This window comes from Carlito syrichta, unplaced genomic scaffold (genome assembly GCF_000164805.1).
Source record: "Carlito syrichta isolate Samal-C Ts95f unplaced genomic scaffold, Tarsius_syrichta-2.0.1 Scaffold8401, whole genome shotgun sequence".
NCBI classification, from domain to species: domain Eukaryota; kingdom Metazoa; phylum Chordata; class Mammalia; order Primates; family Tarsiidae; genus Carlito; species Carlito syrichta.
In genome coordinates, this window is record NW_006952497.1 from 1 (window position 1) to 5,349 (window position 5,349).

Genomic DNA, 5,349 nt, shown 5'->3' on the forward strand with positions numbered 1-5,349 from the left:
TTGAATGTAAGAGGTGAACGTTTGCTTTGAAATATCTCCCGTGTTTTATAGATGCAAAAGGATAAACATGCCATTCATGCTCCACAGAATACCACATGGTACGGCAGAGGCATCTTCTTGGGATTGCAACCTTAGAAAACATGTTTATTGTACTATCTAGCTATTCTAAAAAGTAAAAGGATTGAATTATTAAAATACTGATTCTAATAATATTTTAGCTGTATGTATTTAGAAAAAGATTATGAAACTACAGAATAAATATTATTATAACAATCTATGAACATTTGAATAGTTGGATCAAATTTAAAGTTTTAAACATTAGATGAATCAGCCGGGCTCGGTGGTTCAGCCTGTAATCCCGCGCCTTTGGGAGGCTGAGGTGAGTGGATTGCTTGAGCCCGCGGGTTCGAGACCTGCCTGGGCAGCCAGACCTCATCTCTACAATAAATCAAAAAATCAGCCAGGCGTGGTAGCGCATGCCTGTAATTCCGGCTACTCGGAAGGCTGAGGTGGAAGGATCACCGGAGCCCAGCAGGTTGAGGCTGCGGTGGCCGGATGGCCGGGAGCGGCCATTGCACTCCAGTCTGGGCGACGAAGTGAGACTCCAACTCAAAAAAAAAAATTAGATGAATCAAATATGTGCTCTCCTCATTTATGTTAAGAATGATTATAAATAACACATTACAGCATATTTGTGTATCAACAAAATGTATATTATTTTACAGTAAAAACTCCCCAATGGTATTTAAATCACAACTGATTGTGGTCATTTTTGTATTCTTGGTAAACCTTCTGTTTAGTAAATCACACAAAGGCCCCATCTGATCAACAAAGTTATCAGTTTATGAACAAAAGGCCCAAGATTATGACAGGAGTCCAGATTCTCTGCTAAGCATCAGCAGTTGAGGACAGTTGAACTCCAGAATTGTGAACTCTGCACTGCTGTGGGGATGCCCCTCCTGTGCTCCCCAGGCTTCAGTACAATTTGACAAATGACAACACTTTGCATATTTTGGTGTTTGAAATTATAAGGAAGATATTCGGATTATGATATTCCAGAAAATGGCCAGCAAATCCCAGGAGGGGGCATAATCTGTTACCAGAAGCACAGCAGGATTAAGATTTCTCTCAACAGACAATAAGGGTTCTACCTACGTTTATGAATGCCACAGAACAGGGCTCATCCAACTTTGTCACATTTATATAAGAGAAATATAAACACTATGCAAACGTCTGTTTATCAGAATATTTCTAATTTGAGGTTAATTTTAATAAGAGCAAAGCAAATGTAGGAAACAGTGCAGGAAAGTTCAGCAAGTTGACTGACATTACATCACATTTAAATGCAAAGAGGTTAGATACCAGGTTTTCTATCTTACAGAATCAGTTCAATTTCACTGTGGATGGAAATGATTCATTTCCTTAATATCTCCACATGTATAGATAGTGCTTATAATTTTTATGAATAGTTTATAAAATATACATTTAGAGAGAGGCTTGTAAAAATTGTTCTTATGTAACTCTCATATTTTGATAATGATGGTGGGGGTCACTGTGTAGTCAATTTATAAATTGTGCATCAATTATTACTGGCTAATGTATTTTTAAATATTTTATGTTAGTTATTATGAGCTCCATACAATAAATTCTAGTGAGCCACTTGAATTTTTTCTTTACTTTTCAAGTATATTAAATACTAAAATTTCTAGGAAACACACTTTCAATTCCATGTCAAGACATAACATGTTCCATTTGGCTCACCCTTTTGATTGGTCCTTTCCAGTTATCTATAAAATTGAGTGACTGTCAATCTCAAAAGCAGTGTTAGGTTTTCATGATACAATTTACATTGGATATGACAAGTATTTAATTTAACTTCTCTCTCTATATATACACTATGCCAATACCCATTCTTGAGATCCCTAAAGCTATCACAAACTAGACAGTAGCAGGTGGATATTTATGGATGTCTCAACTAGAAAAACAGGCTTACATGATGGTATTACATTTTAGTCATTTTTTTTTTGAGTTGGAGTCTCACTCTGTCGCCCAGACTGGAGTGCAGTGGCCGCTCCTGGCCACCGCAGCCTCGACCTGCTGGGCTCCGGCGATCCTTCTGCCTCAGCCTTCCAAGTAGCCGGAATTACAGGCATGCGCTACCATGCCCAGCTGATTTTTTGATTTATTGTAGAGATGAGGTCTCGCTGCCCAGGCGGGTCTCGAACCCGCGGGCTCAGGCAATCCACTCACCTCAGCCTCCCAAAGGCGCGGGATTACAGGCTGAGCCACCGAGCCCGGCTCCATCATGTACTAGTTCACATATTTTTCTTATTTCTAAAAAGCTTGATGATACACCTCAAAGAAAGAATAAGGAGATCTTTTATTTGAATAATAGCTCATGCAATTTAGTCTTCAGATATAAATGTTCTTTGTTTTAATACTGAATTTTTCTTTTTTTCAGATCAAATATATAGGTTTGCTTAAAACTTAATTCTCACCTTGAGTATGCAAAATGCAAACTCCACAAAATGTTCATTTTTTTTTGTTTTGTAGTTTACAAATATACCAAATAGAAGTTTGCTTAAATTTATATTACACATTTATTAAGGCAAAGAACCATACAGAAATAACATTTATTCAGCTTAATGCATATTTGGGGATAAACTATTGTACAAATTATTGCACATCCAAAACCACAGTGCATAACAGACCATTGCATAAAAATGCTACAGAAATAAACCAGGCATATTTACCTGACTTAGGTCATAAATGTAGATCGGGAGACAAAAATAGATTTTCCTTGTCAAAGTATGCAGCAGTTTGAGAACTTTGGCTTCCTCATTTGGTACCTTTAGAATCAAGACTCACCAAGCACCATTAATTTAGGCTATTAAAACACATTTTCTGTACCTGTATTTCTTTGTTTTCTTCTAACATAATAATAATGGCTTTTAGAAGTCAAAGAGAATACAAGGTGATCTTTTATGCACACATTGCCTCAAAACACAACTCAAAGGAATTTTAGTCTTCCCTCCCCCAACTCACAGATCTAATTAATACCCTGATATCCACAACTTCCAGTCACTCCCTTGGCATTTTGTAAGTCGGATTTAGAATTGGAATGACAGAAGATCCAGTCACAGACCCCACCTGTTCTTTGATTTTTGTCTTTTGGATTCCTCATTTTTCCTGATTATCCATTCACAAGTTGACTCAGTTGAGAACTGGACCATGATTGTAGTGCTTTTCAGTTAGACTCTTTCCTTCATAGGAAGACAGTGTGAAAAATTTAAAAATGCTGAATTATCTTATGGTAGTGTGGGTCATATCCACTGTTTTGGGTTTAAAAGGGCCTCTTCATGTCTAAGACAAGGTGGTCTGACCCGGAAAACACCTGGTCACATTTCTGGCACTTCAACGGATGGTACCCGGCCTGATCAGTTCATATGAGTGAGCACATTTCCTCCCACAGCCGTCCCAGTCACAGTGGTAAGTCACCTGTGTGGATTCTACGGTGTGCCTTGAGATGAAAACTCACTGTGTAAGTTTTGCCGCAGCCCATGTAATCACAAGTGTGGATGGTGGTCCTTTTCTTCCCCTCTTTGTCTTGGGTTCCTCCAGCATGCAGGAGCCGGGTGGCATGAACTCTTGGTAATAGAGTGGCAGGATTTGTGGCTGCTTCTGGTCGGGTAGGAAGGGTGGATAGTTGGACCTGGGGTGGGGATGGAAGCCTGGGGAAAGCGGCAGTGCAGGGAGGCAGTCCCTGCTGTCCAGCCGCTCTTCAGGACCCAGGGTCGGGACAGTCCTGCTGGGGAGCTTCCACCCTAAGGGGAAGTCGTGTGCAGCCTGTGGCCATTGCTGAGAAGGGGTCCAGCGCCCAAGTGTGTGCACGAGGAGAACGCCTCCTGCTTGATATTGGGCCATATGAGTGGTGGCTCGCAGTTGTAGGGCGACACCAGTACGGGATGGCTGCCATCAGGGCTGCCTCTGCAAATACTGATGACGACAGGTTGCCTATTCCCTGCCAGGGGCGCTCGGCTATGCCTTCAACATAAACTTGCCTATCGGTCCGCCATCTGGCGGCTGCGGCTGCTGCTGATACGGCAGAATATACGCAGGGTCCAATTCTTGCCACAGGAGCTGGGCCACAAAGCCGCCAGGGAGGGGCTCAGTAGTTGACGTCCGCCAGGCTAAGGACGCTGTCAGAGGAGGCACAGAATTCCGGCCAGAGCGGAGGCCTCCACCGGTGCCGCCCAGGGCTACGCCAGGGTCACTCCCGTCCGGATCGGATACCAGAAGCTGCAGGTGGAGGGCGCACTTGTCCGGCTGCTGCTCCCCCGGGAGGACGAGGATGAGACGGACGCCGATGAGGACACGGCGGCGGCCACCGGTTCTTGACGGGGCAGTGAGTTGGGCAGGATAAGGTCCAGGTCCAGGAGTTTCTGTAAGTCCTCCGTCTCCCTCGGGGGTAGGAGCGCCAGACTGCCATCGTGGCAAGCCGTGCCGGCGCCGCTGCCCTCCAGGTCTGTGGCCAAGGTTGCCACTGCCAGGGCGTAGGGGCGGCCAGGAAGAGCCAGGGGAAGTCGCTTCATACGGGAGAGCTCGTCCTGCCGGTGGTTACTCGGGGCACCTGCCGGATGGAGTGTCTTCTCTCCTCCCGCTGGACCGGACGCGAACGCGGAGAAGGACTGGAGCAGCGCGACGCTGACAGCCACGTCAGACTCGCCAGATGACTGCCTCATTAACGTGGGGGTACAGAAGATCCTTGGGAACCTGAAACACTGGCGTACCCAAACCCCAAAGTCAACGGAGAAAAAAAGACTTAGACATGAAGCCAAAACCCAAAACCCCAAATTGTCCGAGAACCTTCTCCTTTGGATTCGATATAAATGGTAGACCTCCTTTTGAAAAGTTTCTTGGTATACAAAAGTTCTTGTTAGAAAAGTTGTCAACTCGTATAAAAATGGACAACCAGTGAGGCGAGTGAGTAGCTCCAGCGGGCGGGCTGTGCGCTCTTCGACACAGCAGCGTCGCCCCCCGCCGGCGCGCCAGCCGCGGCTGCTGCCATGGGCGCGGGGACGGCGGCGGGGGCGGGGGGCGGGCGGCGCTGCCAGGCGAGACTGGCGCGGGGGAGAGGAACTGCGAGCTGGGCGGTGTGGCCGGGCACGGGGTCCCGGGGGCTGCGCGGGACGGCCGCGGCCGTGGGCGCTGGGCATGGGCTGGTGGATGGGTGGGGAGCCGGACGGAGGGGAGAGGGGCGCTTGGCGATGCCTGCTGCCGCCGCCACCCGCCACCGCCTCTGCTCCCTGAGCGCCCGCAGATGTGCTCCCGGCCTCAGGCGGGCGACTG

General features: G+C 46.4%; 1 pseudogene; it reads right to left on the minus strand.

Annotated features, from left to right (window-relative positions):
* Positions 1-3,343: 3,343 nt before the first annotated feature.
* On the minus strand, positions 3,344-4,742 carry LOC103253968 (annotated as a pseudogene).
* Positions 4,743-5,349: the final 607 nt, after the last annotated feature.